This window comes from Chroicocephalus ridibundus, chromosome 23 (assembly GCF_963924245.1).
Source record: "Chroicocephalus ridibundus chromosome 23, bChrRid1.1, whole genome shotgun sequence".
Lineage (NCBI taxonomy): Eukaryota > Metazoa > Chordata > Aves > Charadriiformes > Laridae > Chroicocephalus > Chroicocephalus ridibundus.
Genome location: NC_086306.1, coordinates 2,857,955 through 2,885,908, shown reverse-complemented (window position 1 = coordinate 2,885,908; position 27,954 = coordinate 2,857,955). Strand labels below are relative to the sequence as shown.

General features: G+C 41.6%; 1 protein-coding gene across 2 annotated transcripts in view; it reads left to right on the top strand.

Annotated features, from left to right (window-relative positions):
* The window catches only part of LRRTM4 (leucine rich repeat transmembrane neuronal 4), a 571,952-nt gene that overhangs the window by 150,413 nt on the left and 393,585 nt on the right, over window positions 1–27,954 (top strand). For both annotated transcript variants that reach the window (XM_063358751.1, XM_063358750.1), the window contains one exon: window positions 14,182–14,278. The gene's annotated coding sequence lies outside the window, so the exon portion shown is untranslated. The remainder of the gene's footprint in view (window positions 1–14,181; window positions 14,279–27,954) is intronic.

The following is a 27,954-nucleotide window of genomic DNA, read 5'->3' as shown; positions in this document are numbered from 1 at the left end:
CTAGGAAGCCACTAGGCAGAAGTACATATTTTACAGCTCATAAACTGAGGGGATTGTATGGCTCCAAGGACTGATAATAGGATGCAGCCCCATTCATTCTCCCATCCTGGCTGGAATTTAGCCCAGGTGTGGATGAGGTACAGTACGCTGGCAGGGGCAGCATGAGAAAGCTGGGACCGGCGATGCTCGTGCTGTACCTGCTTTGCAAATAAACAACACACATATTTCCCCACTCTGCCAGCTCAACACCTTCAACAGCTGCACGCGGGAAATAATCTGGAAATGATTTGCAATTTATAGGCATAGTAGGCCTACAGTAAGAGCCAGAAGTTTGGATCCAGCCCTGTATTTTGAGCAAGCACGCATTTGCAGCATAGTTTGGGGAGAGGATGCTGCCTTTCTGGAAGATCTTTCTGTGTATGTGGGAGAGAGCTGACTTAGTCACAAGTTCCCCTTTGTCATACAAAGTGCTGCAGTTAAACTGATGCTTGTGAGAGGATTCTACCAACGGACTGATTCGAATGTCTATTAGCAGAGGACAAAAGCAGGAATGGTAGCTTTATTCACACTGTTTTCTCTAGCTGCAGATGTGTTGGCTGAAGAGATTAAGGCCCCTTATGTACCTCCAGGATCTCTTACCGTTTTCCTACCTGAGGTGTTTGTTCAAGTGCCTGTTGTTTTACAGCTCTTTCTTTAAACCCATTCCAGTCTAAATGAGCCGAATTACTTGAAAGAGATTTAAATACCAGGTTTGTTAGTCCAGATACTTGACTGAAAAAGGCTGTGTTACACAAATGTAGCAAAACGCAGTGGGATTTGGTAAGCGGGAAGGAAAGGATGGCTGGAGGAGGCCGGGATCAATAACCACTGAGTTACCATTTCAGCCCAGCTGTGCTGCTGGGAGGGAGCAAACACCCAGCTGTTCTGCAGCATCCCAGATGTTTCTTACAAGATGAAGAGAAATTGCTCCTTTGGATGCCAAAGGACACTAAGGGCTCTGTTAACCCGGGGCTTGTACAAATCACTCACACCAGGGCAAACTGGGTGTGGGGTGCTTGCGGCTATTTCATGTTCCTTGTGTGGATGCTTTCACTCCAAACAAGGCAAAGGCACAAATGGTGTCGAGTTGACCAATACATTTTTTGTGTCCAGCTGAGAAGCAAGGTGGCAGCAGCAGCTAAATGTTCATTTGTCAGCGGATAAAGGTTGGAATTTGTTCTCTCTTGTGTGCCTGCAGAACTTCCAACCAACCATAAAAAGTTCAGGGGTGTCAGAGTAAAGATCTATGCGCTAATCAAGAGGGATGTCTCCTCTGAGCTCTATTAGTTGCCAAGAAACTACTTTTGCAAAAGTGGAAATCTCTAACCACTCCTAAAATAATTGACTGGATGGACACAGAGTGACCTAGCTGTGCTCAGAAAGATTTCCTGGAACAGATGCTGAGATACCACAGTGTGATGTAAATACATAGACAGACATTGCCAACAAAATGGGGAGGCTAATTGGATTTAAATCCTTCTTGTATAGGAAAAGTAGCATAGATGCCTGGCTAACTGAATAGCTATTGAGGAGTACGGGTCCAGCGACTTCGGCTTTTCTACTTTGGCTCTAGGCTGTAATATTAGCAATTAATTCTCCTCACTTTTCAAGAGGAGAGTCTCACACTGTATCGATCTTGTCTGTTTGGGCCATAAATTCTTCAGTGCCTGTCTTTTATTAGGCATTTACAAGGCAGGGTGGACCTGTTTCACTTCATGTCATACAAATCACGCTGACGTGTATCAGAACTCGCGATTTGAAGAACTTCTGTTCACACTGTGCGTCCTTTCACAATCGCAGGTGGTTAGCCTGCTCTCCTGCAGCGTGCTTGGCTGCCTACAGTAGTTGGGTTGATGGGTGGCACTTCATGTGCAGGGATGGCGTGTGCGCGTGTACTGCAGAATGGTGTATGTGGAGATCCTGTCTAGAGTAGTTCTCGGATCAACAGACGAGAACAGAAATTAGTGCTAGACTTTGCTATTTGGATGTTTCTGTATGTATTTGCGTAGTCTGGCAAACCGGCTCATTGTAGCTCTTTTGAACCCACTCTGATACTCCGTGGAGTTACATCAGCTGAGAGTCTCATTTCTTGTGAGGGTCTCATAAGCAGCTGCAGTCTTGGGACTTGAAATAGAAAAATATTTGGGAGAGAATTCTCTGGGGAAACATTTTGATCTAGGTCTTGGACAAACTAATTCCACCTTTGCAGATAGTTGGCACTCATTTTGAGTGAAGGATTTGTTTATTTCTGAAGGATGTAGCTGCATTTGAGGGAGTCTTCAATTCTGTATTGACTTCATAAACCTAGAGCTGGAAAGCACCGACACGCTGATGGTTAATATTTCTTGTCTTTCCTGTGTGCAACTACTTCTTTACTATTTGTATATAGAGAAGTTTACAATGTATCAGATCTCTATCAAAACAGACAAACAGATCATTCAAAATCCTTTCAGTCCTGTGATTTTTGGGAAGCTGGAGTTTGGAGAGTTAATAGTTTTTATCTCGAGCATCTCTAGTCATCCCTCAGCTGCTGCTGCTGCCGTGCTGATCTCTTGCCCTCGACTATGTAGTGTATGAGGCCCCATTTTTTAAAAAGCAAAAGCAATTTTACTGTAGTCTCCATGATTTAAAGCTTTGTTCCATGCTAAAACACAAAAAACTTGTGAAGATTTAGATGCTGTACCAGCTTTTACAACTAGGAGAATTTAGGCTCGTCTTTCCCCTAGACTTTTGCTGTTGTTGTTGGCCAAAGTTGCGTGAGAAGTTTCCTTCGGTGAAGAAACGTGCTTGGGTGGGAATGGCCAGAGCTATTGTGTCCAGTGTCATTAACTCCAGCTGCTGAGCCAGACACAGCACATAACATGGCATAAAGCTTCAGTCCAAGGTCTTTGGTGTCTGGCCAAGGCGTCTACTTGTAGTCAGATCCTCTTCTGTGATATATTTCAGTGCCACAGAAAAAGCGGTCAGAAATGATCTAAAACTCTAGCAATCTAAATGTGAACACAAATAACCTGCCCCTGTACTACTGAAAGTTTTGCATGGTAATAAAAATTAGCTTAGGAGAATTACTAAGTAATTTCAAGTACCATAAAGTAGCTGTTGGGAATAAAAAGTGTCGTAACTGCTAAGCTTCAGCCCAGTTTCTGCAGGAATGAGTTATTATCATTAATTATCACCCTATTTTATAGTTATTGCCTGTAATTTCAGACTTTAAATACTCTAAAGCATAAACAATGCTAATTTAATTACAGTGTGAGAGTTGTTGAAATTTGCATGCAGAGGAAGAAACCATTAATAAAGTTTATTCAGAGAGAAACTTAAAATAATAATTAGCATTTTTCTGCATTTCTGGTGTAGTGGAATTAACCGTCCTTTCTTAGCTTGAGCCAATTGTTTACAGAAAGCAGGCAGCACAAGCTGTATTAATCATTTAGAGATACAGAAGGCTGGAGAGATCCGCAGGATCTGTCTGTGCTGAGCAGCCACAAAAAACACTCCCCCAGTATAAATTCCTTCCATCAGGTTCACTCCCCTGTTTGCCTCTAAGAGGTGTTGGAAGAACCATTTAGAGCTTTGGGAAAATCCAGGTCTCGATCCTGTTGTTGGAAGTATTTTCACGTAAATAAAAGTGAAACGTTCCCCCAAGTCACAAGCAGGAAACTAAAATCACATTTCCTTTGATTTATTCCATTGTTTTCCTTAATTTCATCCTCATCTCCTGTCCTCTGTCAGGAACCACTTCTCTAATTCTTGTTTCATTGTCAGCATAATGGTCACTTATGTCTATTCTAAGCCATTAATAATGCAGTTAACTAGCACAGGACAGAGAGCAAATCACAGTATTCTGCTGGAATCACAAACTTTTGACAAGAATTTCTTATTTGCACATCTCCGTTACAGTGTGAGGCCTGTCGTTTAAATACAAAAAGTGTATTTAATATGCGCCTTTCTAATTTAACATTATTCTAACTTATAAAGTGGTCATGCAGTGCCGAATTTATTACAAATGTCTGCATAGATTATATCAACATTTTGCTTTTGTCATCCATTCATATAATCCTGTAAAAACAGCAGATTGATGAGGTCTTTATTCCATGGCTGGATATGACTGACGTTTAGAATATTACCTTTTTTAACCAAATCCCTTATTACCTATTCTAATAGCTATTGCCCAGAGTGACAAGATCATCCCACTTAACCTTTTTAAAGATACTGCGATGATACTATTTCTTTACGTTCTCTGGACTTCTTTGATTTCACAGGGTATGCTAAAAGCTACTGTTGGGCATCTAGTAAGATTCTGGACCAGCTCTCTTAACTCTTGCATACACATTATCTAGGTCTCTTGATTTTAAAACGTTTAATTTTTGAGGCTGCTTTTCATATTATCCCTGTTTTCTGCTGGAACAGAATGTCATTAAAGCTTCTCCCAGACTAGTTTGGAAGTGTCCTAAAGGCGTTTCCTGTGCATGTACAACGGAGCACACGCACCTCCGCTTGCCTGATCCTTTAACCCAAGAAAAGCGCTCTGTTTCATGCCCGAGACCTCCAAAAATCATCGTCTTCCAAACAGCCCTGTTCCTGGAATGGAACAAAGGAATTTGCTGCAACATTGTGTGAGTGGGAGCTGGTTCCTTAAGTCATAGATTGTCTTATACATGTAACTGTATCTCAGACAGTAAAAGGCTTTTATCAGTACAACAGGAGGTAGAATGTGGTCTGGCAATAACCAGCAGATTAAACCCAAAGTGGATGGGAGCATGGAAGTTCAAGGGAACTCACAGGTTTATGTAACTAGCTTTTACATCCTTATTTTTATTTCTTTTTATATTTTTTCTTTCTTTTTGCTTTAACCTAGTTCTCAAAGCACATTGAAATAGAACAATGTCATTGCCCACAGGTAAGTAAAACTGCGGGGACTAGAATCCCAAATTCCGAAATCTGCCCCTCTGTACATTAGACCACACTCATAGTGATTTGCATTGCTGGCTTTTGGGAGGAGTACAAATCACAGCTCTAGCAAGTGACTTCTGGATCCCTACTGATACTGCTTGGTCACTCTGCCATCACACTGAAGTCTAATGGATCTAAACACAGAGTATATACGTGCTTTCGTCCTGCCTTCAGTGTGACTGCCATTCTTTACAGCTGAGGATTTCTGCCATCCTGATTTTCATAATGATTTTTTGTATGGCTAAAAATAAATCAACATATGGCAAATAGGTTTCTCTCAGAACAGATTACAGCCCCAATGGCAGATTAGACAGAGCTTCTGATTTTGCGTTTCTTAAGTCTGACAGAAGTCAGCGTGCATCTTGGACTTCATCAGGCATGCTTTCTTCCCTAACGAAAGTTATCTGCTTAGCATTCCAGAACGTTTCACGTAGGGAATAAGAAGACACTTTGTATTGAATTTTACAACCATTGGTTGTCCAGGAGAGGCAAACACAGTAACGATCACTTCTAATAATTCAGTATGATTTAGCATTGCCTTGTGTGCATATAATGTTTAAATATATAGTAATATATTATAATGTTTAAATTTTTGATATAGATAAAACATTATACAATAATGTTTAATTTAATAAAACAATCCGTAGTAGTTTTCATTTATTTTCCTCTCCGTAGCATCTAAAGAATCTTGTTAGACAGCAGTCTTTACCCAGAAGATGATAAAGTTGGGTCATAGCTTGAATTACCTGCTTATGAACTATGTAGTGTCAGTCTTTTTCTTGTAGATATTTCCAAGATAATTTCCACCGCTGCAACTAATTTTGTGTCAAAGCTTGTACATGCATATGATACCTAATGGCTTTTGAATAGAAATGAACTTTAAGTGGCTATTAACAGAAATTGGCTTTGAACTTATCTGCGGATAAAAGACCCCTTGAGCTGTCCAGGTCTTACCGGCAGACTTTTTTCTGCATACAGAGATAGAGAGTTATAACCTTTAAAGTACAATTATTAACCTTATTTTTCTTTCATTCTTGTTTATACCTTCTGTTTCTGGGCTTGTGCGGCTGGCTGATTTCGCTTCCTATAAAGCAGTTTGATGGGAATATGGTGAGGAGCCCTCCCTGGCTACAGGCCGTTAGAGTGGAGCTTTGATTTCCGCTCGGGAACTGCGGAGAGGTTTTCTGTGCAGCTTCCCACCTCACTGGGAACAGTCAATGTTGAAGAGAACACAGCTGTTTCAGTGACATCGGTGTCTGGTTGGGAAGCCACCAAGCAGGCTCCTCTTCTCTTCTCCAAGCGCCTCTTCCCAGCCTTGTTTCAAGAATGGTTTTTGTGTTGTATGGCCCCATAACCAACTCCTGCAGCATTTCCACTGGAAACCGCGCTGCTGTCTTGGGGTTTTCTTTCTGCTCATCCCTTTCTGTCCAGCTGCACCTGGGGTCAGCCATGGCTTGGCTCTGAATGTTGCCAGCATGACAATTCAGGCTCAAGACTGCAAAGAACATACTAAGCAACTCCGCAAAGCAGATGAAAATATTGAAGATGCATCCTTAAATCCCTGCCGGGGTGTTTCTCTGGTTCGGGTTGCTTTTTGTACTGCAAAACCAGGAGCCTGAGGATGTCATTCTGGATTCATTTATGCCAACAACAAACTTCCATTGATTTTTTTGTTGGTGCCCAGCTAGGTCCTGACTGTGGAAATCACCCTTGTGCAGAGCTGATTCAGTTTAGTCTGAGAGATGAACTGTTGTAGAGGCTTTTATGTTCTGACCCCTCAGCCCAGGGCAGGAGCCTCACCCTACACCAGAACATTTATTCCTACAAATATATGTTGAGCATCTGTTTATAAATATGCTGTAAGGCTTAATTTGAAAACAAAAGGACATCTGTGTGCTTGTAAGCATTTAGCCACTGCTGAACCGACTGTGGAGACCCCATCCCGGTACGGCTGGCTGTGCCCGCGGCGCGGTGGGGCAGGGGGGGCTGGCCATGCAGCAGGAGCCCCAGCTCTCTTCTTGCTCCTCTGCGAAAATACACATTCCTTAATTCCACTTGGCTGGAGGGGACCTGTAGGTGGCCTTCTTTAGAAAGTAATATTGATCTTTACTAATCACGTATGGCTAAATCATCTTCCTGGTAGCTGGGGCACATAGGCCTGGGTTGCTGACATGCATTTCTGGCAGAGCTGCGAGGCTGACAAATGAGGGGAGGTTGCTGGTGTCACAGCAGCTGACAAGATCAACTGTCATTTTCTTGCCAAATGGGTTTTTTTTTGTTCTACTGGGTTTTTTTGGTTTGTTGGGTTTTTGTTGTTTTTTTGTTGTTTTTTTTTTTTTTTTTTGAGAGAGGCAGGATGATTGCAAAGAAAGATCAAGCATTATTTATATGCCTCTGTAGTAAAAACTGACCTCCCAACTTCAAGTGACAGAATTGCCCTGGAAATTAATATAGAAATTGTTTGTTGGATGTCTAGTTTTGTCTCATATTTTTTTCATATTTTTTTTCCATTATTCATAGTGTCACACAATCTTACGTGTGTAGCTAGTGCTTGGTAGGTAAGCAGGGTTATGTAGTAGTGTTACATAGAATCTCTGGTCACAACAACCGTTAACGTGATGATGGGCCAATATTTGTATATCGATGTTCAGTATATTTTAAGAAAAAATGCGTACCTGCTTTTTTTACTACTCTGGTACTATGTCGGGGATCCCTTATTCATACTTCAGGTCTTCCAGATTAAGGTTTGATTTCCCGTCCTTTTGACGTAAGCAGAAATACTGCCTTGCTTCCGGGGTAGTGCCTTCCCGTGGTGACCTGTGTGGTGCTGCACCTGCAAATCGAGACTGTTGGAAACTACTCATGCCCTGTCAGGCTTTGCTGACATGACAGAAATGAGATTTATTCAGTCTAGTACTTCCAGAAGTAGCCAGATCAAATAGTATTAGACTTGTCATGAGAAAAAAATAGTAATCTACAACTCATGGGTACTTTACCCTGAATGGGGGAGAGGAGGTGTGCGTGGGTATGACACTGTGCAATTTCCAGTATTACGTACTAGCTCAAGCAAAATGCATAGAACAAATGCTTTAGGATGTGAATTCTTTAGTAGGTATTTCACTATCCTTTGTTTATTCTTCCTGCTTTCTTTTAGTATGTTATTTAGTGATTAGGACTCGGTTTTTAGCGTGTTCACTTCTTATTGTGGTTAATAGGGGGTGTAACCTCTTAGATGCATTTAAGAACAAACAAAAGATGGTAAATGGAATATAGATATCTTTGTGCCTTGTTGATAATCCAGGGCCAAATCCAGTATGGGATTTAGTTATCTGCATGTGGGCTATTTGTAACTTCCTTTAAGGAATGAGAAGGGTTTCAGCAAGGAGAAGCTCTCTACAGCTATGGGAAATAATGACAACAAAATTCCTGTGCTTTTCAAGCACTTCAGGGCGTGAGCTGAGGCTGTAGCGAGGTCTGTAGTTGTATGGGATGTAGGACCGTACGGGTGCACCGGAGCCTGACAGGAGAGACTGGGGAGAAAAGCAGAGAGAATGGGAACTTCTTAAAATGACTTGGCTGACAAAGGCAGCCCCCTGCGTAACCGAATCCTGTAGGAATTTGCCCAAGGTTAACTAGACAGGCTAAAGTACGCCGAGGGAGCTGAGCTTCCATCTTAATTTCAAATCGCTAAGCAGGCTTTAAGTGTAAAACCATATTTTTAGTCTCGAATAGTATGAAAAAATCAACTGAGTGGTTTTAATCACTGGGATGAATACACTGAAATTCTGTACTTGGAGGCATTAGTCAAAAATTACTATTATCTAGCAGAAAGCGAGCTTGACAGAAACACGGGCCAGCTCTCTACTTTGTCATGTCTGTCATCGATCATTTTACCAGGTCCTTCACACGCGACACAATGTCAGTGGAACCATTACAATGTAAATGTGGCTATGCAAATTCCCCAGACCCTTATTATCAAACTCATTAGGGCTCTCCAGCCACTGTGGAAGTGATCCTCTCTGATCTTCAGGTACTCTCACATAGTTGCGTAAATTTTTCTACTTAGAAATACTGCAAAATCCAACCTTGTCCCCAGAACGTGGCCTGGTTTTCTCTTATCTGCGGTATGCAATATTTCATGCTGTTTTCCCAAAATTAATGGTTTCTTACCTTAGCAAAAAAAAAAAAAGAGAAATCAATGCAAGAGCCCACAATAGACAAACCGCTGGCAATAAAGCAGAATATACACATTTTGGAGAGAGAGGACTGTCAATGAGAAAATTGATTTTTGTTTCAGATTTGCAACAACCACAACAAATTACAAAATTATGAATAGCCCATTAGTTATTTTTTTTTCCCCTCCTTCCTTTCTCATGACATCTTCTCTTGACTCTGTCTCCCTCAAACTAATTGCGTGAGGAAGTGTGTGAAAGGAGCATGGAAAGTGTAGGGTATAAAGTAAGGAAAAATTTTCCGATTTAAACATGCACGTTCTTACTTTTGTGCTTTAAACATCTAAAAAGAGAATTTTTTTGTTCAAAACTGCCAAATATGTGCAGTTTTTTGGTATGCGTCTCTTATGGGGGAGGAATCTTTACCAAAGGCTAACTCGGGCGAGCAGTCTAGTTTCTTTCACATTTTATGAAATATTACCCATTAGTAATTTTAATCCAAAGTTGATTAAAGGCACCAAAAAGAGTGCTGTTGAAAACATCTGCGGAAAAATCTCCCTATAAAATTTTTGAATTGCTTCTTCAGAGCCTTGTTAAATTAACGAAAGATCCTTTGGTTTTGTTTTATTGCTTTTTTAATCTTTTAAATGCTGTAGAACTCATCCACCTGGGGCAGAACAGAGACCGTGACACCTGCACACGGAGAAATCCCGAAAGCTCTTAGAGAAGAGTTCCCAGCCTAACACTAATTCCCCTTATCAATAAAGACAATAAAAATAAGAAACAGAGGGAGTTAATATCCTCCATTTCCTTTTATTTTTTTTCCAATTGCCACAAGCCTGGGTACTTGGAACATAAATACCTGGCTCTTGGTTTTTAGGAGGCAGTTTAAGCCTGGGTAGCAAATCATTGCGCTTGCTCAAAACCTGTGACAGTGGCAGAAGTTCCCGCGTCTGCCCCAGCTTGGACGTGGAGCAGTGATGGAACAAAAGCTCTGGATACTGGCGTCTTTTAAAACAACAATATTGCTTCCCTGGGTTAGAAGCCTGTGTCCACTCTCTTTCAGGAGAAATAATCCTTTTTTTCCATCTCTTTTTATTTCTTATTTTTTCCCAAAAGTGAAAAGCCCTTGCTTAAAGCCATTTCCACCCCTGTTGTATTATTACTGTTACTTTTAGTTATGCAGAAGGGTTTCGTTGTGCTCAGTGCTGTACGAACACAGAGGGAAGACAAAGTACCACCCCAAAGAGCCCGACACAGACCATCCAAACAAAAAAATGCAGTTGACGTAGAGAATTATTTATGTCTATGGCTACTTCTTCTGCATATTTTAGACTTTCTCTTTTTTTATAGGGAAATGAGTAGGAAGCGGATGCAGACAGAAGAGTTTGTTTACATGGCCCTCAAGAAACTTCTGGAGTGGGAAAGGAATAACTTCTGTGTTAAATCGCTCAGTTAGGGAATTGCCTGTAGGGAATTTTCTGTTTTGCCCCAGTGTTTCCCTAAGGCTGTGTCTGTCCCTCCAGGGCTGGCTGTGTGTGGGGACACGGCCAGCTCTGCTGCTTCCTTAGAGTTCACAACCCTCATCTTTACTGGGTACCGAGGCTTCCTCTCATCTACGTAAAATTCAAATTTTGGGGCTGGTCAGCATTTAAATCTTGCTTGAGGAGTGGGTTTGTCAGGGCATGTTCCTTGTGTCCTGTGTGACATTGAACCCGTCGTATGCCTGAATTAGCAATGGGAAGGGACAAACGGGAAGCAGTTCTGCCGTATGCCGCAGGACGGTTCCCGTTTGTGCTTTGGGCTCAGATGGTGGCTCTGCTGCTGCTTTACTCCCCCTAAACTGGGGTGATCCCACAGGTGACATGGGACACGCCTGAGTGCAGTGGTTCCTCGTCCAACAGAGAGGTCACACCTGCAAACCTGATCTGTGTTTAGCTTTCTCTTTTGAGCAGTTTTTTCTCCTTTGTATCTGGAACAAAGGGCAGGTTGTCTGGTGTATTTGAAGATGAAGAAGAGTTTCTAGTTTTTAAAAAACCCTATATATTCCATCTAACCTTCTGCTTCTTGGAGAAGCAGCCTTCCCTGTGCTCTAGTTTTTATTTTGGCCTACGTCCTGGGTGTAAAACTAAAGACTTTTGCTCAAAGGGATTTTGCTTGAGTTTTTGTTTAGACCATTTTCCTGTTTTTCCCTGTATTCTGCTAATGCATCCCGTGTGGAGCACAGTGACCCGTCTTCATGCAATGTTGAGTCTGGGTATAGTAGAAAAGAAGTTTCTGCAGTTCCAGTTTTCAAGCTGTAAGAGGGCGTTCGAAGCTGCAACGAGCTTTTATTGAAAGACTCCATAAAATGGAGCCCAGCATGCTGAACGTACCAAAATATTAGTTTAACTGCCTGTTTACAGTCCCACCATAAAAGAAAAAATATAGTCTATAAAAAGACCTCCTGAAGCAACATTTAGAATAGTGGAGGAAGGAAAGTATTGTTTAAACAGATGCCGTAAATTTAATATGGTAGCGTTATTGCCACCCAGGATTTTATTGATTATATCTTTTCAAGTTACTTATCTAGAAATTTATTGTGTCTGTTTCTACTCTTATTTAACTGTGATTTGCAAAACGAAATTATTAATGACTTACTATGTGAGAAGTGAAGGGGAAAGTGATTTAAGTAAAATGAAGCATCAAAGGCAAACACAAATCATGATAATGTTGTCTTTTTGTCTTTTTAAAATAGTCTAATGATGAAAAATTTAGAGAAGAACCAGCTTTTGGGACAAAACTGTGTTATTTTTTTTCCGTTGCAGCACAATGGGTTCAGTTTTCTCCGGGGTGATATATGCCCTCCAGCTTCCCTTTCCCCTTTCTCCCTCTGCTTCCCAGTCCTCCCAGTCCCCTTGATGAATCTTTGCCTTGGAGGAAGAGCGCAGTATTCCCAGGCAGAGCAATGCTGGGATTACTGTCCCTTCTTCAGCTGGCAGGAGAGCGTTAATTTGCCTTAGTTTGCACCTCCAGTGCATTGCTGGATGCATCCTCCGCTCCAGTAATTGCTAGAAAGCAACATGTGCGGAAATTGCTGAAAAACTGGTCTGTGCTTGTGGTTCTGGCGTTCACTGAGAGCGCTCAGCGTCGTGGCAGAGGTCCAGAAAGGAGAGAGAAAGAATCTGGGAGTGCTCTGTCGTCAGGAGGGAGGAAGGTCAGGAAAGCCGCAGCAGGGGCCTCAGCTGCCCGCGCACCCCTGCTCTGCACTTGAGGAAGGGCCCAAGAAGGGTTTGACCTTAGGCTGGGACAGCCGGCACAGATTTCGGTCAGCTGCCTGGTTTTTGTGGCGTGGAATAGTAAGGAAGCAGAGACTATGCTGCCCAACATAAGTGCCAGAGGGGCCAACCCCCTAGATATGAGTTCTGTTGGACCCATTTATGTCATCTGAATATATTCTTCCTCACTTCTTTTAGCCTTTCTTCTACTGGTGCCATCTGTGCTAGACGTTCTACTGATGATGATATGTAGGATAATAGAATGTGTTGGGTTGGAAGGGACCTTTAAAGGTCATCTAGTCCAACCCCCCCCCCGTACGTTTAAAAAAACCCCACTTAGTAACTACCCATTGCTATAATATGTTTTAAAAAAAATATTTTAAACTGGTAATTAATAGAAAATCTAAGTAATTCTCTAGACACTGGATTTGGATGCTGTTATTTGGCATTGACTCAGGAAAAAGAAATTCAAGTATATTCTTCCAACTTAAGACAGACACAGAAGGGAAATAAAACATATGGCAGCACCTCTTATTCCATATTCACTTAGGTAATGATCATCTCACGTGCTATGTCAATATTTCTGAGTATCGTAAGTACTTGTTTCACCTGGTAATTGTCCTATCAGGTGTCTACCAGGATGACAGCAGTATCTGGCATAAATTCTTTTTTATGTACTTTAACGTAGTAAGTGAGGTCTGTTTACCTTATCAAGGGTAGCTGTTCGGTTCCTCAGAGCTTGAAGTAAGTTTCTTGATAGGCTCCCAAGTGATGCTTTTTTTTACATATACCCTAAAAGAGAAAACAAATTCTGCTCTCAGTTATCCAGAGGGAGTTTGGCCCAGAGCAATGTACAGAGAAGGAGGAGAAGCTCAGGGAAGACTGCAGCTTGCCCGCGGTTAAATAGGAAGTGTGAGACAGAATATAAATGGAGCTGAAATGTCCTTTCTGTTACATGCTGTCATCCTGGTACTCACTCACAAATTGTAAACATAAATAATTTCCGTGATGCTTTGAGTGAACTGCTCACACATTGGTTTTGGACCTAAAAATAATTGCAAAAGATATTTGGTGAGTCCCTTTGAATGACAAGTAAACTCTAAAAAGTCTTCAGCTTCTCAAGTGCCAAAAATGCTGAATACATCATTTTCTGTGATGACTTTCTATTTGCTCAGCATGGATATCAATACTAGTGTGAGAAGAGAAAGTTTCCCGGTTCAGAGAAGCATCCTGTGTTCCACTTAGTGAGTCGTCTTAGGCTGGCACTTTCCAAGGATCCTGTGGTATGTCTACATGCGAGCTGGCACCCTCTGAGAACTAGCAATAGATAAATACCGAGCTCATCAAACACCTAAGTTGGGTCTGTAAACAATACGGTCACGTTCCCGTGGTGCCGTTTCAGAGCAGCCCCTGAGGGGCAGGAATTATTACACCAGCTCAGACCCACAGGAACAAGGGCTGTACAACATCACAGACCCAAGCCTGTAAGTCCAGATTGCGTTTTGTTGTTTGGTATTGGTATGAAATAAAAGCTAATACCTGACTTGTGATAGCTTAGGGGAACTGAGAGAGTCAGTTCTTAGCAGGGAGCACTCCTTTTTTTATTTCCTAGCCCGCATTTTGGGCGATGGCTGTATTAACCTTTGCTGACGTGTTTGAAGAGGACAGCTAAAATCCTAGGCTGAACGTTAGAGAGCCGAACTTCAGCCAAGTTTGTTCTTTGTTCATATTGTAACGTAGTGACCTCTCTTTTCTTACAGAAATAGATGCGTTCTCCTGTGAAGGATGGATGGTTGGGCAAGAAAACGGCAGTCTCTCCAGCTTGCAGAAGGCTTCTCCAGATCCTCATTCTCAACTGTAAGTTTGCTCCACTTTATTTATTTCCTGTGCTTGGCATTAAACACTCCCTTGGATATTCATTACACTACTATGAAAAATGAATTTAATTGATGAATGAAGTCCTGGTTTGCTGCCACTGCCTTTCCATCTTCCAGTTCAAAGCTTTCAGTCTCTAACAGCTGCATAGCTAAAGGACTAAATTCATCCTCATTCAACAGTTCCCTTGCAGCCTGATAGCTGTCACTTACCCTGCCAACCCACATAAATGTAGTTAAAACTTAGTGTTTGTATCATTTTTGACCTTGTAAACATTGTAAAGAAGGGGCCGGGCCGTAAAGAGAGACATGTATGTACCACATATGCTCTTATACCCCCTTTGCAGCAGGACACATAAACCAGAATCTGTTCCATTGAATGAAACATTAATTTCTTTTTACTTAGAACTTGTCATCCAAAAAGCTGTGGATAAATTCTGTTCTGTAAATATCTTTAAAATGGACTTTGTGTGTTTCAACAGCTAAAATATATATTCTTTTCACTGTAACAAAAATACGACATAACAGAAAGCTGTAATCGCAAAACTCTGAAATATTTTGAGATTTCCTCTCTTGATGTTTGTACACTTCAACACTTTTATAACAGTGGCAAGTCGGCAAAAGAGATTTCTGTTTTTTATTATGGAAATGCTGTAACTTATTATTCCCTTCGAAAAAACTAGAAAAGCAACATTAGATGCACTTTTTGTGGAGAACTTCAGTTTTGCCACTGTCTTAGCTGAAGGCGTGGTGTTACGTGATCCAACATTAATCCAACATGATTCCCAATACTGACTGATTTCTAGAAATGCTGATTTTTTTCATTCAGACATTATTTAATGGAAATGCAACTACTGTGTAGGTGCTGTTGAAACTCTCTGCAGGATTTTCAGCAACTTTGTAGTCCTTGTTCCTGAGCATAAATAACAAAGTGTCTTCCACCATTGATTGCCCTGTCTATTGCAACTGAAAACCTCTGTGAGAAAGGTCATTTCTTCCCATGTCTCATTTTGGTGTACATACCATCATCATATAAGCAGCACTAACGCTATCAGGATATTAAGGAAGCAAAGGTTGGAGTAAATACTTCAGTTATTTGTAGCAGAGTCTTCCAACTCATTCTGTTCCAGGCCGGACTTTCTTCCCTATTTCGGATCTTTTTGAAAGGTTGCTTTATTCCGAATATTTAGCTCAGAGCAGGTAAGGGGAAATCTATTTCCTTAGGAAAAAAAACCAAATCAAAACGTTAGGTAGTTCAGAATGTGTTTTTTCTTCTTTCATTGCAGTCTCTGACACTTGAATGGATTAATGCTCCATCCTTTGCTCTTTTTCTCTCTTGCTGTCTTCTCAGAAGCGTGAGATACAACAATTTTCATACGTAATACATTGTAGTAGCTCAGGTGTTGTACAGTATTATGATGACCTTTTTAGTATTCAGTATTTTAATTATCTGGTTATCCTTTCCCTGCTGAAAGGTTAGTGAGATTTTAAGCAAAAGAGTGCAGTCAACAGGCAAAGTAAACAACACAATGGGTCAGAATAGTACACCAAAGCTGCTACTACAATTTGCAAAATGTAGGACACGCTCAAATATTTGATATCTTCTTTTCTCAACTTGCCCAAGAGAACAGAAATTAAGGAATAGAGTGCTGTGGAAGGACAGCAAAAATGATGAAGATCGAGGGTTGGATTTATAAGGGGAGATTAAAGTGACAAAGTATGAATGGCTTCACTAAGCAATTTTTAAAATTGGACTATAAAAGTTATGTAAGAGCAGTTGAAAGGTATGTGCACCCATGGGGAAGGGGTGGTTTAGGGTGCTCTAAGGAAATGTAACTTTCAGTAGGGGATAAAACAGCACAAAGAAAAATTGAAGAGGAGTAATTCAGCCAAGAAGTGAGAGGTTAGGCTGCGCGATTCACTAATTGTCCCTGTCTTGGAGCGAGGGGGGTGTTAAGATCTGCTCTTGATGAGATACCGCACCCTATGTTCTGGCTTGGGAGCTGCGGGTATCGGCTGACTGCCTGCAGGAAACAAGGAGGTGGGGAACGGGGACGTCGAGCTGGTTCATCTCACTCTCTCTTATAGTTCAGAGCAGTAAATGCAAGCCATAAATTATTGCTTCTCTCTAGAACAAGGAGGGTTTTTTCCTTTTGGAGAAAATAGCGTAGACAACACAATGTGTAAAATCACAGGCCAGTAGAACAGGTTTTAGCATGAAATATTCACTGGCCTGGGCTTTGTGTATCTAGTTTTGAAGTTCCGTGGTGTCATTACATAGCCTGCTGCCTTTTGGCACAGCACCGTGACTGCCGTGTCATACACAACGCGCCCGAGTCAGTGACGGAACCCAACGGCAGACCCGGACAGGGAATGCGTTGGGAGTTTCAGACAGCCACGAGAAGTCCTCCAGCAGCACGTGGCGCATGAGCCCACCTGCGCTGTGCAGCCCTAGGAATTCAAGTTGTTCCTTCCAACCGAAACGCTGTGAATGTGGCGTAGGAGACGTGAATCTGGGCAGTTAGCACAGAGGCAGGTCTCTACCCATTTCCCGTTCACGCCAGTAACACCAGTGCTGATGGGAGCAGCTGACTAAGCCCACTGGCGCCCACCTTCAATAGAGGTAAAGCTGAACACTGATAAAGGAGGCGATTTTCTGCTTTGCACAGGTATGCAGCTGCACGTTCTGTAGCTAGCCTTTTCTTAGCTCCATTCAGGGCGAAAAGCTGGGTAATTGTATTAAAAGACGTGCTATTCAGAATAATGGTAGTTCAACTGTTTGCATGGGGGATAAGTAAGCTGTTTATTGTGCTCTCCACAAGCCTGCAATTTAGGTATGGAAAATTGCGTTGGATGTGCTGGATTCACTGCTGGTTGATCCTGATGCAAATGGTTGAGAGGATCGTGCTCCAGAATACCGTGGAATTCTCTTGCCCTCTGTCTCTCTTCTTTAGCGAGATTGTTGTGTGCCAAGGACGTATCCTGCAAGCGTAGGAGAGCTTCTGGTGAAACTAAAGTCTTGAATGTGGCTATGTTTCTTTAAACATTAAAAAAAACCCCAAACATTCTTTTTTTCTGTTTGAGAAGATTGTCCTCAGAAACTGTCAGGGAAGAAGGTAATTCTCTTCTGTGGGTTTATAATAATGTTTGGTGTGGCTTGTTGAATTACCTGCATGGAATTAAGAGGTTTGCTTTGTGTAGAATTGGGGCATGAGCCTGGCAGCATTTTGTCGTGGAAGTAAAACTGTGAAATGTACCTGCAGTTGAGAGAAGTTTTAAAATTTTATTTTATTTGTTTCTCCCCTTGAAAACACCTTCCTAAAATGAGGCACAATTTATAGGATTGCTTTTGGGATTCTGCCTGAAAGAAGCTCGGCTGTATTTATGTTCGGACCTCAGGGGGCAAGACACTTTGTTCAGTTAAAATAAATCACTTTATGCCAGCACCTGATCTCAGACCCACAGATTGACTATCACCACGTTGGACTTGACACGCAGCTATTGTGGGTCTTAGCCTCCGTATTTCATCTGCCAACCTCCCGCTGGGCGCGCGGCCTCTCTCGCTTTATTCCTCCATTTTCTTCCCCAGCTCATGGACTGGCAGCTTGTGGCAACTACAGTTTGTGTTCCCATGCCTTGGGGTCTTTTTGCGTCTGTCGAAGATGCTGGTAACTCGTACTGTATTACAACAAAAACATTAGCGCTCATGCAGCATTTAAAATATGTCCGAGCTGTTTACATGACGTTAGCGTGAAGTAACATGTATGAGTTCAGAGCTAACCTCTCAGGTAGTTGCTTTTCTTGCGCATCAAAAGCCATCTCTTTATGACACAGGCTACTTAAAAGTTCTTCAAATTTTTAATATGTAGCCTTGATAATTAATATTAACTGTGCTATCACTGTACAGCGATCGCGTGTAATATACATGCTCATTTTACTTACTGATTTGACTTTCTTTTTAAAGAAAGCTGTCTAGCATGGAGTTGCTTCAGATTATTGATGTAGGAAATTACTGGGGAGTCGCGCGTGCTGGAAATACATGCCTTAGTTGGCTGAGCACTAACTTCTCCAAGCAGAAAAGTCCTTAAGCAGCAACTGTTAAAGGGCATGCTAATCTTGTAAGACTTTTATTTCTGTCTGTAGTCTCCCGTCGAATTTTCCTGTCACTGTGCCACTTCCCATTAAAATGTCATCTTTTGCAAGGGTCGGTTCTGTATGTTTTCAGATTCCTTCTCTGCCTTATTCATGTGTTGGTTTTTAGGACCTATTTACCTGTGCTGGGCAAAAAGCCCTGTTTGCGTTGCCTAGCTGGGGTTTGCAAAGCTTGATTGCATTAGGGCACGATTTTATTGCTGGTTTTATATACCTTTGCTTGTAGTACAGAAGGTGTTTTCTGGATACTGAAGAAAGAACAGTATACGGAGGGAAATCAAGAAACGTAGCTCTAAAACGTTCTCTGCAAATTGCCTTTAAGTTTGTAGTGTGTACCAGCATGAATTTTGAGACACGGGTAATGCCAGAGCCCGAGTAGCTACTGGTGGTGTGGTATCTCCAGTGCACCCAGTGCAACCATCTAATTGTGTCTGGAGAAGAGGAGGCTTGGGGCGAGATGGGTTCTCAGCTTGGGCTGCGATTTTGCTCTAGTGTAAATTATAGTCCTGAGACAAAAAAAAAAAAAAAGTCAAAACTTGCTGATCTGCATATTCCATGCTTAGATAGGTTTTTTTAAACAGCAATATCCTTTCGAACAACAGTATTAAGTAAAGGCAGCCAGTCAGCACTGAGTTATCTTCCTTTAGTTTTACACCTGCAAGAGCCACCTGTGCGTGAAATCCAATCTTACTAGGACTCGGTAATTTCATTTGAGCTGAAGGTTTTGTCCACATGAGTGTGTTTTAGCCCTTTTCCCTGAAAGGGAGGGGAGGTGGAGAAGGGGGCGGCTGGGAAAGTACTTCTGCGGCAATTAACACGTACAGCTTAAAATGCCTGGCTTGCAATACATGATTCTGGGCTCCAGGCAAGACTTGGGGATTTCAATATTTAATAAGTTCATCTTCACAACTGGGTGACGGAGTGTGAAGAGACGTAAAAGGCCATCCTGGTTTTGTTATGGCCCTGTCTGAAGTGCAGGATCTTATTAAACACGGGGAGCAAAGTTTTCAGAAATGCCTTGCTGCAGTCGTGTTTGAGTGGAATCGTCCTAAATTGCTTTGGACTTTATGAAACGGGTTTTGTTTTATGTTTATTCTTGCTTCTGTTTGGAACTGTTACTGCATAACACGCCAACTCAGTGACTTGTTGCCGAAATGACAGTTGTAAAAGCATCCTTTAAGTCCAAGAGTCGCAAACTGCTTTAACAATAATCACGGTAAGACGTGGAAAAGGAGGGATCAAATGGCTGCTCTAACGGGGTTAGTGAAAAAGCTCCCAAGTTCTGTATGTCACGTTCCCATTTTTGGCCACTAACAACACATCCTCACGCGTCCTGAAGCATCCTTACTGCAACACCATGGAAGGTGACGGATCCTGAGGTGAATTTGCGTGTTTGAAATTTAAATCTTGGCAGAGGGGTAGGCACGTCGCCCTGATAAATAGTTAATTAACAATGTTCCATCTGTGGTATAGAGAGGTGAATAACACCATTTCATTAAATTGTTTATTCACAGAAAGGGCTGTTTAACAGATCAGCAAAACAATTTATTAATTCTCTTGAAATACCTTTAAATGAAATTAAAAATGTTTGGGAGAAATCAAATTATATCAGCTGATTATCTTCATAATATAATGCTCTTAGTGCCATTGCATCGTGGAAACTGCCAAAATACATATTGTCTATTTTTAAAGGGATTAAAAGTTTAAAACTTAAACCATTTTGTTTAACATTAAAAAATCCTCCAATGTTCGTGTAATACTGGAAAAAATAGAGGTTAAGTTGACAATTGGGGGGTGTTTTTTTAGTTATTCAGCAAATAAAAGGTATTAATTGATATAATCTTGAATGACAGCCACTTCTGTATTTTGCCTCCATTATATCCCATGGTGATGATCCCACAGTTTAATTATTCTGAATGTTGAAATTCTGTTTCTGTGCTCTAACTTTTCTACCTCTGAAGCTTGTCAGATCCCTCTTATTTTTAGTACTGTGGGAATCAGTGAACACTTTTTTGCCGTTTGCCACCTCCACTGCTCCTGACACCGGCTTCTGTGATCCCCTGGCCAGGTCACGTCCTTCCCAACCGTGCGAATTCTGGTCTGAATTATCACACCTGATATTTCAGCTTTTTTCAGTCTTCCAAGGCTGGGTAAAATGCGTTCAGGTAACTGGATGGGTTTTATAGGACTGTGAACTGGAGAACTGCTCTAATTACAAAGGAGAATCAAGCCAAGACTCCACTTAGGAGAGCACTATTTGTTCAGTGGCATCTAATGGAAAAATAACTAGTGTAATGGGCTTTCCTTCCTATTATCCACTCCAGCAGTAGCCGTACTGGGTGACCTTTGCCATTTGGGGTCGTTTACTTGGCTCGTGTTAGAAACGAGTTTGAAACATGAAGAGGATAAAAAGTCACTAGAAGTTAGAGAGCAAATCTCGAGAGGATTTTATTTTAGAGCCTAGCACTTCCCTTTGCCCCAGGAGTAGAATGGAGGTACGAGCGCAGTTGAACTCAAATCAGCGAGTATCAAATAGAGTGTTATTAATGAAAGCAAAAGCAACTTTTCCCAAGGCCTATGGACAATAAAAACATGGCAGAAGCTTTTGATCCAGTTATAATGCTGGTGACTGTGATGTTTAAATAACCCCGTTGTTTGCTTTATTGCAAAGCCTTTCGAGGAGATTCCTTTCCTTTTAGCAATTTTGCCAGTTATTAATTTGAAGTGGTGGTGTTAGAGAGATGTTTTGGTTTGTTTTTTTTTTTCCAGTACTGAGTTATAAGCATATAACTAAATTTTAGTTGTGTTTGTGTAATCGTTAGATTTTTACTAAAATGTAGTTCTTAAAACCCGGTGCCTCTGCCAGCCCTTCTGGACACCGATTGCACCTTTATGTGGGGCAGCCGACGGAACATACGGGGCCACGCGGTACTTTTGAGTTGATTGTGGGGGCTGTTTTAAATGCTCCAAATTATTCATTAGGGTAAAATGCTTTGCCAACTGACCATGTCAAGTTGTAGAACAGATTGGACAGAATAAATGGCGAGATACTAGTTGGTTTTGTGGGTTGTTTGTGGTTTTGCAAAAGCTTGAGGCGCCCTGTGTTTTTTGGGATGCTACCCTCACCAAAATCTGTCGTCGTATTGGAAGTTTGTTTTATGTTTAATAAAATAAGTTATAGAAAAAACATGACCGAAAAGAAAACAAATCTGCAGTCATAGAATTGTCTAGGTTGGAAGGGACCACTCAGATCATCGAGTCCAACCGTGAGGCTAACACAGACAAAACCCGTCCATCTACGCTCCAGCGTTAGAGCTGGTCAGGAACGGTTCTGTGGGAATACCAATATCTCAAAATGAAATTAAAAGCTTGGAAAAACTTAATTGACAATCCAAGGCTCGTCCAAAATTAAAGCTTGCCTGGATTTTCAGTTAGAATGAAATTCATCTCTGTTAATATGAGCAGGGTAGGCAAGTTTAAGGGCCTATTTTTTGAGTGTTCTTATGGCTCCTTTAATGCTAAGGTATAAAAGCAATTTATCTGGCCTGTATTGGAGTGGGATGAATCAGCCTGTGAAGTGCCTGTTTCTTTCTTTTCTTAAAACTAATTATATAGCCTAATGACTAAGTAACCTGGATGAAATTCCTCCTTCTTTTATACAACTAATGTTAGAGGAAAATTGAGATTTTTATATTTTTATCCTGATTTAGCTGAGGAAGTATGTCATTTGCTGAATGTTTTGTAGGATGATAAAACAGCTTGTGATTTGTGTCTATCTAGTGCTGAGTACATTCAATTCCCTGAGTGCTGCAGATTTATACTGACAATATTACTTGGGACTAAGCTTTAAGAGCAGTGGTAATTATTGTCATCATCGTTACTTCACTGATGGGGAATTGAGGCAGAGAACTGAGGCAGCTTGTCCTAGACTGCACAGTGAATCCGTGTTCGAAGCTAAGATTAGATCTTCCCAAAACGTTGTTTAGAGTAATATTGAAGTACGTCCCTTGTCAATCCTTAAGCAAGCCCAGGCGTTTATCGAGAGTACAGTAGTGCTGTGTGTGGGCCAGCTAATGTGAGGAAGAAGAAGAAACTTCTAAATGCCGAGGGGTCAGGATTAAACCTTCCTTTCCGGGGAACAAAGCGGAGCTTGGAAAGGGCTGTGCTTTCCTCCATGGTCCTTGGCGAGCAGGAGTGTTATGGAAACCCGGAGAGGGTGGATTGTTGGCAGCTCCCCAAGCAAACTTGGTGTTAGCTCAGATTCATGCTCCCTGTTAATCAGGATTTAATTCAAAGTCATGGTCTGTCCCTTTATTTGGGTATGCATGCCATTTCCTCTACTAATGAGATACCTAATTCTGTGTAAAATTGCCTACATTAAAGCTGCTCTGAAAATTCAGCTGCTTTTTACCTATCTGTCTTCCTCCCTAAAACAGGCTGTGGACCTGTCTCAGGAATATAGTGTAAAGATATTTTTCTGAGCTCATGCAAAGTAAAGTACTGCTCTTGAGGGTCTGGCTGATGAAATGAGCTAATATGGTCCCAACAGAATAGAAAATCTCCTCCCTTACAGTTTCTTATTCCCACACGATTCTTATTTACTGCTCTATTTCTATATTAGTGTATTTAGTAGGCATATTAGTAACAAAAGCATGCCGTTTTCAGGGAAGCTGCCCCTTGGGACAGTCTTTCTCTTCTTGCCTGCGTACCCTTGCCCTCTCCTCGCACCTCTGGTGGGTTCTCTCTTGTTGTATTCTGTTTCTGTGCTTGGCTGCTCAGCCACATGTCTCCGATAATTCATTCCAGTCTATGTAGAGAACTGACTGCAGAGCCGAGGAGGTGGAGAGGAGGGAGCCCTTAGGGGACTGAAGGAATCCAGTGCTCCTGGCACAATTTTTTTTTAGAACCGGTGGCTTCCTGAGAGTCCTGCTGGTTTGCCATGGCTCATGGGCGGCTAAAGTGAAGTTCTCAGCACGGATCCTGTGGAGAACAGTCCATAGAAAATTGTTTGCAGCTGAAGCAGAAAGATCATAGATTCAGTGGCATATAAAGATTTGTCCTGAGACGTATATATTAGGAGAAATGTAGCAGGAAACCAATTCCTGTAATTCCTCTTCACAATTCACGTGCCAATGGGTACAGCGCTCTTCACCCTCGCACACTTCAGTCAATAGTGTTTGCACCAGGGATGGATTTGGGTAATGACACCTGCAAGTGTTGGTTTAATTTGCATCAACTAAAGGGTTCAGCATACATTTTGGCTCAAATTCTCCAACCGGGATAGATTTTTGCTTCCTTTCCTTAGCTGGTGTTTATATGAGGGGTAATTTGTAGAATGACTCATTCTGCTCAGGAGGTGGTGTACTTTGTGGCTGTGACTCTCCCTGCAATGCTTTTGAACAAACAAAGAAGGAAGTTACTACCGCTCTTGCACAACTTCCCTTTAGAGACAGCTTTACAGGCGATCCTTCAGAGGATGGTGGGGAATGGCGTGCAAAGTCCCCCAAAGGCAAACGGCAGCGAGAACATTCAGGGAAGGCAAGAGGTGCCAGCCGAGGTCCTCTGCTGATTTGCCAGGCGTGACTGGGCAGCCGCAGACGTGCCTCCCCTCCTGCTGAGGGTCACCCGTGTTCCGCACCTGCTGCTTCCCTCGCAGAAAAGGTCTCTCGGAGTTACTTACGCTGGCAAATGTCGGCACAGCTCCTGTGCAGAAAGGAAGTCTGCTTTACTGCCTGCTGTCCTGATGGCGCTTTGCTGATCCGGTCTAGAGATTGGATATTTTTCAGCATCTTATTTTCAGGAATGCCTTCCAGCGCGCCCCTGCAGGTGACTGCGTACGATGTGCAGCACCCGTGTGTCTTGTGCCTCTGAGCTCTGGCGACAGCTCCTCTGCCGTGCACCCAGCTTCCCACGCGCTCATGGAGCTTCTGTTCCTACAACCTTGGAGCGCTTGAGCGCTTGGAGCACTGGAACACGGTTCAGATCTTCCAGACTTTATTCGTAGAAGTGATTTGCTTTAACACCTGTGCGATTAGTGGAAGCAGCCCTTCACTGCAAACGGGTTTCAAACCAGCCCTATTTCTGGTTTCATATTCGAGTGCATTTTTCAGTTGTTTATGCTTAAGGAAGAACTTTGCTTTAGACTCATTTTACAGTTGGCGTGCAAACTTTTAGAGCGAGAAGAGGGAAAAGCTATTGAGTCCCATATTTTTCCTGTATCTGAACATCCAGTGCCACTGGGAAGAATCCTGTGTGGCAGATAAAATATCATTCAGAAGACCATCTGTATCAGGGGCTGGCTGTGACATACACTATTATTTTTGAGTATTGGTGCTCCAAGGCTGGGTACCAGCCCTCAAAGTAAAAAGTAAAGCACGTCAAATGTCTGACTCTGTTCAGTGCTGCTCTAGACGATTGTGAAATAATTGCTTGTGCAGAAAATAATAATGATTATAGCAAAAGCTATGGGTTTTTTTGAGGTTAGGAAAATGCGTTAATGACCCTCGTACAATTGTTTTAGATACCCACTGTACTCAGATTTTCATCATCGAAATCCCTGAGCGCCACTCAGGTCTGTAGGAGTTTGCATTTATATTGCCAACATGGTTATAAAAACAACATTTACAGTTCTATTTAAAGGACTATTTGGTTAGGAATGTTTTGAAGAAATACCTGCTATCATTTTTTCCTAGCTTGATCATTGGTTGCAATAATAACGTGTCCTCGCATTTCAGCTCTGTCTCACAGCTTGTGTGCGTTCAGAAGTTGAGGTTAATCTGCTTTTCCAACACTAGAGAAATGAGTTGTTAACATGTTTTCTTTTCCAGCATGATTTCAGGATGATGGTTTGCTGTGAACAAGCTAAGTTTTGAAATGCTTGGAGCAATATTCAAGTTCATCGCTTATCTAGGATATCGCCTTCTTTAGCCGTGAGTCTATTTCTTTCAAATTCAGCTTTTTCAAACCTTATGATGGAATTATCTTGCTCTCTATTGTAAATCTTGTAGTAGGCTATAATATAAATCAGAGTAACTCCTCGTGTTCAGGATTTTTGTCAGCACTGTGCTTTACCTGGAGGGGCCACTTTCAGAACCGGAAAAAAACCAGTATCGTCTGAAGAGTTTTTTGAAGTGTCAAACAAATAGACGTGGTCATGCACAAAGGTCCTGATTTCTTCAGGATGACCTGAGAATTCCTAAAATACGTGGAGCTCTAGAGAATTCTTCTGTCCAGCTTTTAATAGAAAAATCTTCACTTTTTTAATTTTAATATCGTGTAAGATGTTTGCTAGAAATCTGCTGACTAGACTCAGTTGTGCAGGTCTCGTAAGCGTTTGTAGCCCAGAACTGGGGGTTACGTCAAGGGACAGTATGTCACTGCTCCTCTCAGTCTTGGGCTTTTCCTGCCTCGTTCTCTCTCTCGATCATTAGCAGGAGAAAAAGGAAAAGAATGATCAGCAGGAACAGAGTTGGTGTAAACGGAGAGTGGGGCTGTGGGGGTCTGTGTGGGAAGGTGCGCGCTGCGCCGTGCTGCACAGCAGTGGGAAAGGAGCAGCGATTCTTCTTCTGCTTGTCCTGGGGAAACTGGAAACAATTAATGTCACCGAAGCTTCATTAATGACTGCAACACTGAAAGTGGTCAACTAACGCAGCTTGAACAAACCTCTACAAGAAGCCTGCAGCTTGTTATGGCCGCCACTTACTTTTATCTAGCTAAAGGAATTCTGATGATTATTTAAATTGATGTAAGTTTGCCTACCATCCTCTTTTATCCAACATTTTGCACTAAGAAAAGATATTTCGGTAGGAAGATTCCGCTCATATAGCGGTTTCAGTTTTGTGCTTTCAGTAGAACTACTGTTTTGTGAAGACATTTGTCTTTTTTTTTTTTTTTATATGCTGATTTACGTAGGGTTATTCACATGAGTGAGATGGCCTAAAGTCTTTCATGCACGCTTGCTAGAGAGTGACATTTCACTGGGGAAATGGTTAACCACATACTCGTTTTATTTCCACTTTAAGTTATACATACCAGGTATCCTCTTAAAATTTCAAAACCAGTATTATTTTATAAGTTAATAGCATGTCTTGCTTTGTGTATATATTTTAAAAGTCAGATGATAGAACAGGTTCCATCATCTCAAAGTGACAATAGATCTTGTTGGAGACAAATTCATAGCTATTACATTTTTGTGCTTGTGTCAGCTAACCTTGGCAAACAGAATCCTACTTGCTATTGGGATGAAACTTATAAATCTCTTCTTTTCCACTTTTTCTTCCTCCTGCTTTTGAAACCTTGTCTTAGACCTTGTCGCCTCCTTTATTCATGGCAGCAAAGAGTATCCTGTGGGTTGAAATTTCTTCAAGGACTAGGGTGTAATATTTCACCCCTTTTTTATCCCCCCCCTTTTTTTTTATTTCTCCCTCTCTTGCCTTCATGCATAAAAAAGTTTAGACACCTTTGTGCTTCTGAGATCACTCTTTAAGATATTTGTTTATAGCCGGTAATTTTTAGAAACTGAAAGTAATCTTCAGATGCCTTCCATTCCAATGAATTGTATGATCAGTAACAGTCCTTGATTCATTTTATTTTCTACCATAATCCTGTTGTTCAGTGTCTGAGTAATACAGTTTTTCTCTATGCAATCCTTGCAATAACTACTTCAACACACGCTGAGAAGTGTTCTCTGTCGGGACCCCGTTTGCTTTCTTTTCCCCATGTCTCCAAAATTTAAAGTAGATCTTTTAAGACATGTCAAATGTTATTGCGTTTATTGAAAGATCTGAAATAAAGCAAACATCTCTCTAGAGCCAAGTGAAAGCTTCCTGCCAAAACTTTGTGTGAAATTATTTCGTAGTGAAACCTAAGAAAAAAATCAGAAGTACTGAGTGCATTTTGTTAAAATATTTTTCTATTTTCATACTTTTGGTTCTTTCCTTAAATTATGGATTGAAATAGTAGGTTACGTTTTTCAAGGCAAAATGAAGTAGCTACTGACTTTTATTTCTGAAACAATTCCAAGTTTCCGTGTTTGTTCCGTGTGGATCGCTGATGTTTGTGGTTTTGCCTTTGGAAGTGGGATGCCCGTTGCATCCCCCTCAGCTCTGGCCTCCAGTTCCATTTCTTAATAACGACAAAACAACTGTGGCCTCTTCAGCACACTCAGAGCTTTAACAAGAGTCAAGTGTTGGAGATGAATTTTAAATGCATCTATCCTTTTTTTTTTTTTTTTTTTTAAAAAAAAAAAAAAAAAGGCTTGTGTTTTAAAGCCTTTAGCTTTAATTGCAACAGTGCTGGACTTGCTCTGTCTTGACCATTAGGGTTTTACTGCTCATCATCTCCGCGAACAAACAACATCCCCGCCTCCTTCAGCCCGCCCCAGCCTCTGCCTCTTCGTCCAGAAATGCCTGTGCAGTTGGCTCTCATTAATTCCAAAATTTTTACACAAAACCTGACCTGCTTACACTACAACTCCTGAGATTCATAAAGTCAAATGGCAGATTTATA